This window comes from Vicugna pacos, unplaced genomic scaffold (genome assembly GCF_048564905.1).
Source record: "Vicugna pacos unplaced genomic scaffold, VicPac4 SAC-SAT, whole genome shotgun sequence".
In the NCBI taxonomy this organism is placed as follows: Eukaryota; Metazoa; Chordata; class Mammalia; order Artiodactyla; family Camelidae; genus Vicugna; species Vicugna pacos.
Genome location: NW_027328721.1, coordinates 4,465,226 through 4,478,692, shown reverse-complemented (window position 1 = coordinate 4,478,692; position 13,467 = coordinate 4,465,226).

The following is a 13,467-nucleotide window of genomic DNA, read 5'->3' as shown; positions in this document are numbered from 1 at the left end:
GCTTGTCTCCCCTGAGTGTTTTCCTAATGTCTCTCTGCCAGGGAGGGCCAGGGGGGTTTGCAGGAAATCCCAGTGACAGAGGCTGCCTCCCCAAGGTCAGGGAAGGTATTTCTCGGACTTCCCCGGACAGGGAACTCCTGTGACTGAAGAGAGCTGCGTGGATGTGTCTCTCGAGCTCCCCCACGCACTGACAATGGTTCCGGAACCCTGAGCGTGGGGAGGTTCCACCAACGGTCGGCAGCGCGTGGGTTCCAACGGAATGCCTGAGCTGGTCTCCCCTGAGTCTTTTCCTAATGTCTCTGTGCCAGGGAATGCTAGGGGGGTTTGCAGGAAATCCCAGTGACAGAGGCTGCCTCCCCAAGGTCAGGGAAGGTATTTCTCGGACTTCCCCGGACAGGGAACACCTGTGACTGAAGAGAGCTGCGTGGATGTGTCTCTCGAGCTCCCCCACTCACTGACAATGATTCCGGAACCCTGAGCGTGGGGAGGTTCCACCAACGGTCGGCAGCGCGTGGGTTCCAACGGAATGCCTGAGCTGGTCTCCCCTGAGGGTTTTCCTAATGTCTCTGTGCCAAGGAATGCTAGGGGGGTTTGCAGGAAATCCCAGTGACAGGGGCTGCCTCCCCAAGGTCAGGGAAGGTATTTCTCGGACTTCCCCTTACAGGGAACACCTGTGACTCTAGAGAGCTGCGTGGAGGTGTCTCTTGAGCTCCCCCACGCACTGACAATTTTTCCGGAACCCTGAGGTTGGGGAGGTTCCACCAACGGTCGGCAGCGCGTGGGTTCCAACGGAATGCCTGAGCTGGTCTCCCCTGAGGCTTTTACTAATGTCTCTGTGCCAGGTAATGCTAGTGGGGTTTGCAGGAAATCCCAGTGACACAGGCTGCCTCCCCAAGGTCAGGGAAGGTATTTCTCGGACTTCCCCGGACAGGGAACACCTGTGACTGAAGAGAGCTGCGTGGAGGTGTCTCTCGAGCTCCCCCACGCACTGACAATGGTTCCGGAACCCTGAGCGTGGGGAGGTTCCACCAACGGTCGGCAGCGCGTGGGTTCCAACGGAATGCCTGAGCTGGCCTCCCCTGAGGGTTTTCCTAATGTCTCTGTGCCAGGGAATGCTAGGGGGGTTTGCAGGAAATCCCAGTGACAGAGGCTGCCTCCCCAAGGTCCGGGAAGGTATTTCCCGTACTTCCCCGTACAGGGAACACCTGTGACTGAAGAGAGCTGCGTGGAGGTGTCTATCGAACTCCCCCACGCACTGACAATGGTTCCGGAACCCTGAGCGTGGGGAGGTTCCACCAACGGTCGGCAGCGCGTGGGTTCCAACTGAATGCCTGAGCTGGTCTCCCCTGAGGCTTTTACTAATGTCTCTGTGCCAGGTAATGCTAGTGGGGTTTGCAGGAAATCCCAGTGACAGAGGCTGCCTCCCCAAGGTCAGGGAAGGTATTTCTCGTACTTCCCCGGACAGGGAACACCTGTGACTGAAGAGAGCTGCGTGGAGGTGTCTCTCGAGCTCCCCCACGCACTGACAATGGTTCCGGAACCCTGAGGGTGGGGAGGTTCCACCAACGGTCGGCAGCGCGTGGGTTCCAACGGAATGCCTGAGCTGGTCTCCCCTGAGGGTTTTCCTAATGTCTCTGTGCCAGGGAATGCTAGGGGGGTTTGCAGGAAATCCCAGTGACAGAGGCTGCCTCCCCAAGGTCAGGGAAGGTATTTCTCGGACTTCCCCTTACAGGGAACACCTGTGACTGTAGAGAGCTGCGTGGAGGTTTCTCTTGAGCTCCCCCACGCACTGACAATTGTTCCGGAACCCTGAGCGTGGGGAGGTTCCACCAACGGTCGGCAGCGCGTGGGTTCCAACGGAATGCCTGAGCTGGTCTCCCCTGAGTGTTTTCCTTATCTCTCTGAGCCAGGGAATGCTAGGGGGGTTTGCAGGAAATCCCAGTGACAGAGGCTGCCTCCCCAAGGTCCGGGAAGGTATTTCCCGTACTTCCCCGTACAGGGAACACCTGTGACTGAAGAGAGCTGCGTGGAGGTGTCTATCGAACTCCCCCACGCACTGACAATGGTTCCGGAACCCTGAGCGTGGGGAGGTTCCACCAACGGTCGGCAGCGCGTGGGTTCCAACTGAATGCCTGAGCTGGTCTCCCCTGAGGGTTTTCATAATGTCTCTGTGCCAGGGAATATTAGGGGTGTTTGCAGGAAATCCCAGTGACAGAGGCTGACTCCCCAAGGTCAGGGAAGGTATTTCTCGGACTTCCCCGGACAGGGAACACATGTGACTGAAGAGAGCTGCGTGGAGGTGTCTCTCGAGCTCCCCCACGCATTGACAATGGTTCCGGAACCCTGAGCGTGGGGAGTTTCCACCAACTGTCGGCAGCGAGAGTGTTCCAACGGAATGCCTGAGCTGGTCTCCCCTGATGGTTTTCCTTATCTCTCTGAGCCAGGGAAAGCTAGGGTGGTTTGCAGGAAATCCCAGTGACAGAGGCTGCCTCCCTAAGGTCAGGGAAGGTATTTCTCGGACTTCCCCGGACAGGGAACACCTGTGACTGAAGAGAGCTGCGTGGAGGTGTCTCTTGAGCTCCCCCACGCACTGACAATGGTTCCGGAACCCTGAGGGTGGGGAGGTTCCACCAACGGTCGGCAGCGCGTGGGTTCCAACGGAATGCCTGAGCTGGTCTCCCCTGAGGCTTTTACTAATGTCTCTGTGCCAGGTAATGCTAGTGGGGTTTGCAGGAAATCCCAGTGACTGAGGGTGCATCCCCAAAGTCCGGGAAAGTATTTCCCGTACTTCCCCGTACAGGGAACACCTGTGACTGAAGAGAGCTGCGTGGAGGTGTCTCTCGAGCTCCCCCACGCACTTACAATGGTTCCGGAACCCTGAGCGTGGGGAGGTTCCACCAACGGTCGGCAGCGCGTGGGTTCCAACTGAATGCCTGAGCTGGTCTCCCCTGAGGGTTTTCATAATGTCTCTGTGCCAGGGAATGCTAGGGGTGTTTGCAGGAAATCCCAGTGACAGAGGCTGCCTCCCCAAGGTCAGGGAAGGTATTTCTCGGACTTCCCCGGACAGGGAACACCTGTGACTGAAGAGAGCTGCGTGGAGGTGTCTCTCGAGCTCCCCCACGCACTGACAATGGTTCCGGAACCCTGAGCATGGGGAATTTCCTCCAACGGTCGGCAGCGCGTGGGTTCCAACGGAATGCCTGAGCTGGTCTCCCCTGATGGTTTTCCTTATCTCTCTGAGCCAGGGAAAGCTAGGGGGGTTTGCAGGGAATCCCAGTGTCAGAGGCTGCCTCCCTAAGGTCAGGGAAGGTATTTCTCGGACTTCCCCGGACAGGGAACACCTGTGACTGAAGAGAGCTGCGTGGAGATGTCTCTCGAGCTCCGCCAAGCACTGACAATTGTTCCGGAACCTTGAGCGTGGGGAGGTTCCACCAACGGTCGGCAGCGCGTGGGTTCCAACGGAATGCCTGAGCTGGTCTCCCCTGAGGCTTTTACTAATGTCTCTGTGCCAGGTAATGCTAGTGGGGTTTGCAGGAAATCCCAGTGACTGAGGGTGCATCCCCAAGGTCCGGGAAAGTATTTCCCGTACTTCCCCGTACAGGGAACACCTGTGACTGAAGAGAGCTGCGTGGAGGTGTCTCTCGAGCTCCCCCACGCACTGACAATGGTTCCGGAACCCTGAGCGTGGGGAGGTTCCACCAACGGTCGGCAGCGCGTGTGTTCCAACGGAATGCCTTAGCTGGTCTCCCCTGAGGGTTTTCCTAATGTCTCTGTGCCAGGGAGTGCCAGGGGGGTTTGCAGGAAATCCCAGTGACAGAGGCTGCCTCCCCAAGGTCAGGGAAGGTATTTCTCGGACTGCCCCGGACAGGGAACACCTGTGACTGAAGAGAGCTGCGTGGAGGTGTCTCTCGAGCTCCCCCACGCACTGACAATAGTTCCGGAACCCTGAGCGTGGGGAGGTTCCACCAACGGTCAGCGCGCGTGTGTTCCAACGGAATGCCTTAGCTGGTCTCCCCTGAGGGTTTTCCTAATGTCTCTGTGCCAGGGAGTGCCAGGGGGGTTTGCAGGAAATCCCAGTGACAGAGGCTGCCTCCCCAAGGTCAGGGAAGGTATTTCTCGGACTGCCCCGGAGGGATCACCTGTGACTGAAGAGAGCTGCGTGGAGTTGTCTCTCGAGCTCCCCCACGCACTGACAATGGTTCCAGAACCCTGAGCGTGGGGAGGTTCCACCAACGGTCGGCAGCGCGTGGGTTCCAACGGAATGCCTGAGCTGGTCTCCCCTGAGGCTTTTCCTAATGTCTCTCTGCCAGGGAATGCTAGGGGGGTTTGCAGGAAATCCCAGTGACAGAGGCTGCCTCCCCAAGGTCAGGGAAGGTATTTCTCGGACTTCCCCGGACAGGGAACACCTGTGACTGAAGAGAGCTGCGTGAATTTGTCTCTCGAGGTCCCCCACGCACTGACAATGGTTCTGTAACCCTGAGCGTGGGGAGGTTCCACCAACGGTCGGCAGCGCGTGGGTTCCAACGGAATGCCTGAGCTGGTCTCCCCTGAGGGTTTTCCTAATCTCTCTGTGCCAGGGAATGCTAGGGGGGTTTGCAGGAAATCCCAGTGAGAGAGGCTGCCTCCCCAAGGTCAGGGAAGGTATTTCTCGGACTTCCCCGGACAGGGAACACCTGTGACTGAAGAGAGCTGCGTGGAGGTGTCTCTCGAGCTCCCCCACGCACTGACAATGGTTCCGGAACCCTGAGCGTGGGGAGGTTCCACCAACGGTCGGCAGCGCGTGGGTTCCAACAGAATGCCTTTCCTGGTCTCCCCTGAGGGTTTTCCTAATGTCTCTGTGCCAGGGAATGCTAGGGGGTTTGCAGGAAATCCCAGTGACAGAGGCTGCCTCCCCAAGTTCATGGAAGTTTTTTCTCGGACTTCCCCGTATAGGGAACACCTGTGACTGAAGAGAGCTGCGTGGAGGTGTCTCTCGAGCTCCCCCACGCACTGACAATGGTTCCGGAACCCTGAGCGTGGGGAGGTTCCACCAACGGTCGGCAGCGCGTGGGTTCCAACGGAATGCCTGAGCTGGTCTCCCCTGAGGGTTTTCCTAATATTTCTCTGCCAGGGAATGCCAGGGGGGTTTGCAGGAAATCCCAGTGGCAGAGGCTGCCTCCCCAAGGTCAGGGAAGGTTTTTCTCGGACTTCCCCGGACAGGGAACACCTGTGACTGAAGAGAGCTGCGTGGAGGTGTCTCTCGAGCTCCCCCACGCACTGACAATGTTTCCGGAACCCTGAACGTGGGGAGGTTCCACCAACGGTCGGCAGGGCGTGGGATCCAACGGAATGCCTGAGCTGGTCTCCCCTGAGTGTTTTCCTAATGTCTCTGTGCCAGGGAGTGCCAGGGGGGTTTGCAGGAAATCCCAGTGACAGAGGCTGCCTCCCCAAGGTCAGGGAAGGTATTTCTCGGACTGCCCCGGACAGGGAACACCTATGAATGAAGAGAGCTGCGTGGAGGTGTCTCTCGAGCTCCCCCACGCACTGACAATAGTTCCGGAACCCTGAGCGTGGGGAGGTTCCACCAACGGTCAGCGCGCGTGTGTTCCAACGGAATGCCTTAGCTGGTCTCCCCTGAGGGTTTTCCTAATGTCTCTGTGCCAGGGAGTGCCAGGGGGGTTTGCAGGAAATCCCAGTGACAGAGGCTGCCTCCCCAAGGTCAGGGAAGGTATTTCTCGGACTGCCCCGGACAGGGATCACCTGTGAATGAAGAGAGCTGCGTGGAGTTGTCTCTCGAGCTCCCCCACGCACTGACAATGGTTCCGGAACCCTGAGCGTGGGGAGGTTCCACCAACGATCGGCAGCGCTTGTGTTCCAACGGAAAGCTTAGCTGGTCTCCCCTGAGGGTTTTCCTAATGTCTCTGTGCCAGGGAGTGCCAGGGGGGTTTGCAGGAAATCCCAGTGACAGAGGCTGCCTCCCCAAGGTCAGGGAAGGTATTTTTCGGACTGCCCCTTACAGGGAACACCTGTGACTCTAGAGAGCTGCGTGGAGGTGTCTCTTGAGCTCCCCCACGCACTGACAATGGTTCCGGAACCCTGAGGGTGGGGAGGTTCCACCAACGGTCGGCAGCGCGTGGGTTCCAACGGAATGCATGAGCTGCTCACCCCTGAGTCTTTTCCTAATGTCTCTGTGCCAGGGAATGATAGGGGGGTTTGCAGGGAATCCCAGTGTCAGAGGCTGCCTCCCCAAGGTCAGGGAAGTTATTTCTCGGACTTCCCCGGAAAGGGAACACCTGTGACTGAAGAGAGCTGCGTGTAGTTGTCTCTCGAGCTCCGCCAAGCACTGACAATAGTTCCGGAACCCTGAGCGTGGGGAGGTTCCACCAACGGTCGGCAGCGCGTGGGTTCCAACGGAATGCCTGAATTGGTCTCCCCTGAGGCTTTTCCTAATGTCTCTGTGCCAGGGAATGCTAGGGGTGTTTGCAGGAAATCCCAGTGACAGAGGCTGCCTCCCCAAGGTCCGGGAAGGTATTTCCCGTACTTCCCCGGACAGGGAACACCTGTGACTGAAGAGAGCTGCGTGGAGGTGTCTCTCGAGCTCCCCCACGCACTGACAATGATTCCGGAACCCTGAGCGTGGGGAGGTTCCACCAACGGTCGGCAGCGCGTGTGTTCCAACGGAATGCCTTAGCTGGTCTCCCCTGAGGGTTTTCCTAATGTCTCTGTGCCTGGGAGTGCCAGGGGGGTTTGCAGGAAATCCCAGTGACAGAGGCTGCCTCCCCAAGGTCAGGGAAGGTATTTCTCGGACTTCCCCGGACAGGGAACATCTGTGACTGAAGAGAGCTGCGTGGAGGTGTCTCTCGAGCTCCCCCACGCACTGACAATAGTTCCGGAACCCTGAGCGTGGGGAGGTTCCACCAATGGTCAGCGCGCGTGTGTTCCAACGGAATGCCTTAGCTGGTCTCCCCTGAGGGTTTTCCTAATGTCTCTGTGCCAGGGAGTGCCAGGGGGGTTTGCAGGAAATCCCAGTGACAGAGGCTGCCTCCCCAAGGTCAGGGAAGGTATTTCTCGGACTGCCCCGGAGGGATCACCTGTGACTGAAGAGAGCTGCGTGGAGTTGTCTCTCGAGCTCCCCCACGCACTGACAATGGTTCCGGAACCCTGAGCGTGGGGAGGTTCCACCAACGGTCGGCAGCGCGTGGGTTCCAACGGAATGCCTGAGCTGGTCTCCCCTGAGGGTTTTCCTATTGTCTCTGTGCCAGGGAATGCTAGGGGGGTTTGCAGGAAATCCCAGTGACAGAGGCTGACTCCCCAAGGTCAGGGAAGGTATTTCTCGGACTTCCCCGGACAGGGAACACCTGTGACTGAAGAGAACTGCGTGGAGGTGTCTCTCGAGCTCCCCCACGCACTGACAATGGTTCCGGAACCCTGAGCGTGGGGAGGTTCCACCAACGGTCGGCAGCGCGTGGGTTCCAACGGAATGCCTGAGCTGGTCTCCCCTGAGGCTTTTCCTAATGTCTCTCTGCCAGGGAATGCTAGGGGGGTTTGCAGGAAATCCCAGTGACAGAGGCTGCCTCCCTAAGGTCAGGGAAGGTATTTCTCGGACTTCCCCGGACAGTGAACACCTGTGACTGAAGAGAGCTGCGTGAATTTGTCTCTCGAAGTCCCCCACGCACTGACAATGGTTCTGTAACCCTGAGCGTGGGGAGGTTCCACCAACGGTCGGCAGCGCGTGGGTTCCAACGGAATGCCTGAGCTGGTCTCCCCTGAGGGTTTTCCTAATCTCCCTGTGCCAGGGAATGCTAGCCGGGTTTGCAGGAAATCCCAGTGAGAGAGGCTGCCTCCCCAAGGTCAGGGAAGGTATTTCTCGGACTTCCCCGGACAGGGAACACCTGTGACTGAAGAGAGCTGCGTGGAGGTGTCTCTCGAGCTCCCCCACGCACTGACAATTGTTCCGGAACCCTGAGCGTGGGGAGGTTCCACCAACTGTCGGCAGCGCGTGGGTTCCAACAGAATGCCTTTCCTGGTCTCCCCTGAGTGTTTTCCTAATGTCTCTGTGCCAGGGAATGCTAGGGGTTTTGCAGGAAATCCCAGTGACAGAGGCTGCCTCCCCAAGTTCATGGAAGTTTTTTCTCGGACTTCCCCGTATAGGGAACACCTGTGACTGAAGAGAGCTGCGTGGAGGTGTCTCTCGAGCTCCCCCACGCACTGACAATGGTTCCGGAACCCTGAGCGTGGGGAGGTTCCACCAACGGTCGGCAGCGCGTGGGTTCCAACGGAATGCCTGAGCTGGTCTCCCCTGAGGGTTTTCCTAATATTTCTCTGCCAGGGAATGCCAGGGGGGTTTGCAGGAAATCCCAGTGGCAGAGGCTGCCTCCCCAAGGTCAGGGAAGGTATTTCTCGGACTTCCCCGGACAGGGAACACCTGTGACTGAAGAGAGCTGCGTGGAGGTGTCTCTCGAGCTCCCCCACGCACTGACAATGTTTCCGGAACCCTGAACGTGGGGAGGTTCCACCAACGGTCGGCAGGGCGTGGGTTCCAACGGAATGCCTGAGCTGGTCTCCCCTGAGGGTTTTCCTAATGTCTCTGTGCCAGGGAGTGCCAGGGGGGTTTGCAGGAAATCCCAGTGACAGAGGCTGCCTCCCCAAGGTCAGGGAAGGTATTTCTCGGACTGCCCCGGACAGGGAACACCTATGACTGAAGAGAGCTGCGTGGAGGTGTCTCTCGAGCTCCCCCACGCACTGACAATAGTTCCGGAAATCTGAGCGTGGGGAGGTTCCACCAACGGTCAGCGCGCGTGTGTTCCAACGGAATGCCTTAGCTGGTCTCCCCTGAGGGTTTTCCTAATGTCTCTGTGCCAGGGAGTGCCAGGGGGGTTTGCAGGAAATCCCAGTGACAGAGGCTGCCTCCCCAAGGTCAGGGAAGGTATTTCTCGGACTGCCCCGGACAGGGATCACCTGTGAATGAAGAGAGCTGCGTGGAGTTGTCTCTCGAGCTCCCCCACGCACTGACAATGGTTCCGGAACCCTGAGCGTGGGGAGGTTCCACCAACGGTCGGCAGCTCGTGGGTTCCAACGGAATGCCTGAGCTGGTCTCCCCTGAGGGTTTTCCTATTGTCTCTGTGCCAGGGAATGCTAGGGGGTTTTGCAGGAAATCCCAGTGACAGAGGCTGCCTCCCCAAGGTCAGGGAAGGTATTTCTCGGACTTCCCCGGACAGGGAACACCTGTGACTGAAGAGAGCTGCGTGGAGGTGTCTCTCGAGCTCCCCCACGCACTGACATTGGTTCCGGAACCCTGAGCGTGGGAAGGTTCCACCAACGGTCGGCAGCGCGTGGGTTCCAACGGAATGCCTGAGCTGGTCTCCCCTGAGGGTTTTCCTAATGTGTCTGTGCCAGGGAATGCTAGGGGGGTTTGCAGGAAATCCCAGGGACAGAGGCTGCCTCCCCAACATCTGGGAAGGTATTTCTCGGACTTCCCCGGACAGGGAACACCTGTGACTGAAGAGAGCTTCGTGGAGGAGTCTCTCGAGCTCCCCCACGCACTGACAATGGTTCCAGAACCCTGAGCGTGGGGAGGTTCCACCAACGGTCGGCAGCGCGTGGGTTCCAACGGAATGCCTGAGCTGGTCTCCCCTGAGTCTTTTCCTAATGTCTCTGTGCCAGGGAATGCTAGGGGTGTTTGCAGGAAATCGCAGTGACAGAGGCTGCCTCCCCAAGGTCAGGGAAGGTATTTCTCGGACTTCCCCGGACAGGGAACACCTGTGACTGAAGAGAGCTGCGTGGAGGTGTCTCTCGAGCTCCCCCACGCACTGACAATGATTCCGGAACCCTGAGCGTGGGGAGGTTCCCCCAACGGTCGGCAGCGCGTGGGTTCAAACGGAATGCCTGAGCTGGCCTCCCCTGAGGGTTTTTCTAATGTCTCTGTGCCAGGGAATGCTAGGGGTGTTTGCAGGAAATCCCAGTGACAGAGGCTGCCTCCCCAACGTCAGGGAAGGTATATCTCGGACTTCCCCAGACAGGGAACACCTGTGACTGAAGAGAGCTGCGTGGATTTGTCTCTCGAGCTCCCCCACGCACTGACAATGGTTCCGGAACCCTGAGCGTGGGGAGGTTCCACCAACGGTCGGCAGCGTGTGGGTTCCAACGGAATGCCAGAGCTGGTCTCCCCTGAGGGTTTTCCTTATATCTCTGTGCCAGGGAATGCTAGGGGGGTTTGCAGGAAATCCCAGTGACAGACGCTGCCTCCCCAAGGTCAGGGAAGGTATTTCTCGGACTTCCCCGGACAGGGAACACCTGTGACTGAAGAGAGCTGCGTGGAGGTGTCTCTCGAGCTCCCCCACGCACTGACAATTGTTCCGGAACCCTGAGCGTGGGGAGGTTCCACCAACGGTCGGCAGCGCGTGGGTTCCAACGGAATGCCTGAGCTGGGCTCCCCTGAGGGTTTTCCTAATGTCTCTGTGCCAGGGAATGCTATGGGGGTTTGATGAAATCCCAGTGACAGAGGCTGCCTCCCCAAGTTCAGGGAAGGTATTTCTCGGACTTCCCCTTACAGGGAACACCTGTGACTGAAGAGAGCTGCGTGGAGGTGTCTCTCGAGCTCCCCCTCGCACTGACAATGGTTCCGGAACCCTGAGCGTGGGGGAGGTTCCACCAACGGTCGGCAGCGCTTGTGTTCCAACGGAATGCCTTAGCTTGTCTCCCCTGAGTGTTTTCCTAATGTCTCTCTGCCAGGGAGGGCCAGGGGGGTTTGCAGAAAATCCCAGTGACAGAGGCTGCCTCCCCAAGGTCAGGGAAAGTATTTCTCGGACTTCCCCGGACAGGGAACACCTGTGACTGAAGAGAGCTGCGTGGATGTGTCTCTCGAGCTCCCCCACGCACTGACAATGGTTCCGGAACCCTGAGCGTGGGGAGGTTCCACCAACGGTCGGCAGCGCGTGTGTTCCAACAGAATGCCTTAGCTGGTCTCCCCTGAAGGTTTTCCTAATGTCTCTGTGCCAGGGAGTGCCAGGGGTGTTTGCAGGAAATCCCAGTGACAGAGGCTGCCTCCCCAAGGTCAGGGAAGGTATTTCTCGGACTGCCCCGGACAGGGAATACCTGTGACTGAAGAGAGCTGCGTGGAGGTGTCTATCGAGCTCCCCCACGCACTGACAATAGTTCCGGAACCCTGAGCGTGGGGAGGTTCCACCAACGGTCATCTCGCGTGTGTTCCAACGGAATGCCTTAGCTGGTCTCCCCTGAGGGTTTTCCTATTGTCTCTGTGCCAGGGAAAGCTAGGGGGGTTTGCAGGAAATCCCAGTGTCAGAGGCTGCCTCCCCAAGGTCAGGGAAAGTATTTCTCGGACTTCCCCGCACAGGGAACACCTGTGACTGAAGAGAGCTGCGTGGAGGTGTCTCTCGAGCTCCCCCACGCACTGACAATGGTTCCGGAACCCTGAGCGTGGGAAGGTTCCACCAACGGTCGGCAGAGCGTGGGTTCCAACGGAATGCCTGAGCTGGTCTCCCCTGAGGGTTTTCCTAATGTGTCTGTGCCAGGGAATGCTAGGGGGTTTTGCAGGAAATTCCAGTGACAGAGGCTGCCTCCCCAACGTCTGGGAAGGTATTTCTCGGACTTCCCCGGACAGGGAACACCTGTGCCTGAAGAGAGCTGCGTGGAGGTGTCTCTCGAGCTCCCCCACGCACTGACAATGGTTCCAGAAACCTGAGCGTGGGGAGGTTCCACCAACGGTCGGCAGCGCGTGGGTTCCAACGGAATGCCTGAGCTGGTCTCCCCTGAGTCTTTTCCTAATGTCTCTGTGCCAGGGTATGCTAGGGGTGTTTGCAGGAAATCCCAGTGACAGAGGCTGCCTCCCCAAGGTCAGGGAAGGTATTTCTCGGACTTCCCCGGACAGGGAACACCTGTGACTGAAGAGAGCTTCGTGGAGGTGTCTCTCGAGCTCCCCCACGCACTGACAATGATTCCGGAACCCTGAGCGTGGGGAGGTTCCACCAACGGTCGGCAGCGCGTGGGGTCAAACGGAATGCCTGAGCTGGCCTCCCCTGAGGGTTTTTCTAATGTCTCTGTGCCAGGGAATGCTAGGGGGGTTTGCAGGAAATCCCAGTGACAGAGGCTGCCTCCCCAACGTCAGGGAAGGTATTTCTCGGACTTCCCCGGACAGGGAACACCTGTGACTGAAGAGAGCTGCGTGGAGGTGTCTCTCGAGCTCCCCCACGCACTGACAATTGTTCCGGAACCCTGAGCGTGGGGAGGTTCCACCAACGGTCGGCAGCGCGTGTGTTCCAACGGAATGCCTTAGCTGGTCTCCCCTGAGGGTTTTCCTAATGTCTCTGTGCCAGGGAGTGCCAGGGGGGTTTGCAGGAAATCCCAGTGACAGAGGCTGCCTCCCCAAGGTCACGGAAGGTATTTCTCGGACTGCCCCGGAGGGATCACCTGTGACTGAAGAGAGCTGCGTGGAGTTGTCTGTCGAGCTCCCCCACGCACTGACAATGGTTCCGGAACCCTGAGCGTGGGGAGGTTCCACCAACGGTCGGCAGCGCGTGGGTTCCAACGGAATGCCTGAGCTGGTCTCCCCTGAGGGTTTTCCTATTGTCTCTGTGCCAGGGAATGCTAGGGGGGTTTGCAGGAAATCCCAGTGACAGAGGCTGCCTCCCCAAGGTCAGGGAAGGTATTTCTCGGACTTCCCCGGACAGGGAACACCTGTGCCTGAAGAGAGCTGCGTGGAGGTGTCTCTCGAGCTCCCCCACGCACTGACAATGGTTCCGGAACCCTGAGCGTGGGAAGGTTCCACCAACGGTCGGCAGCGCGTGGGTTCCAACGGAATGCATGAGCTGGTCCCCCCTGAGGGTTTTCCTAATGTGTCTGTGCCAGGGAATGCTAGGGGGGTTTGCAGGAAATCCCAGTGACAGAGGCTGCCTCCCCAACGTCTGGGAAGGTATTTCTCGGACTTCCCCGGACAGGGAACACCTGTGACTGAAGAGAGCTGCGTGGAGGAGTCTATCGAGCTCCCCCACGCACTGACAATGTTTCCGGAACCCTGAGCGTGGGGAGGTTCCACCAACGGTCGGCAGCGCGTGGGTTCCAACGGAATGCCTGAGCTGGTCTCCCCTGAGTCTTTTCCTAATGTCTCTGTGCCAGGGAATGCTAGGGGTGTTTGCAGGAAATCCCAGTGACAGAGGCTGCCTCCCCAAGGTCAGGGAAGGTATTTCTCGGACTTCCCCGGACAGGGAACACCTGTGACTGAAGAGAGCTGCGTGGAGGTGTCTCTCGAGCTCCCCCACGCACTGACAATGATTCCGGAACCCTGAGCGTGGGGAGGTTCCCCCAACGGTCGGCAGCGCGTGGGTTCAAACGGAATGCCTGAGCTGGCCTCCCCTGAGGGTTTTTCTAATGTCTCTGTGCCAGGGAATGCTAGGGGGGTTTGCAGGAAATCCCAGTGACAGAGGCTGCCTCCCCAACGTCAGGGAAGGTATATCTCGGACTTCCCCGGACAGG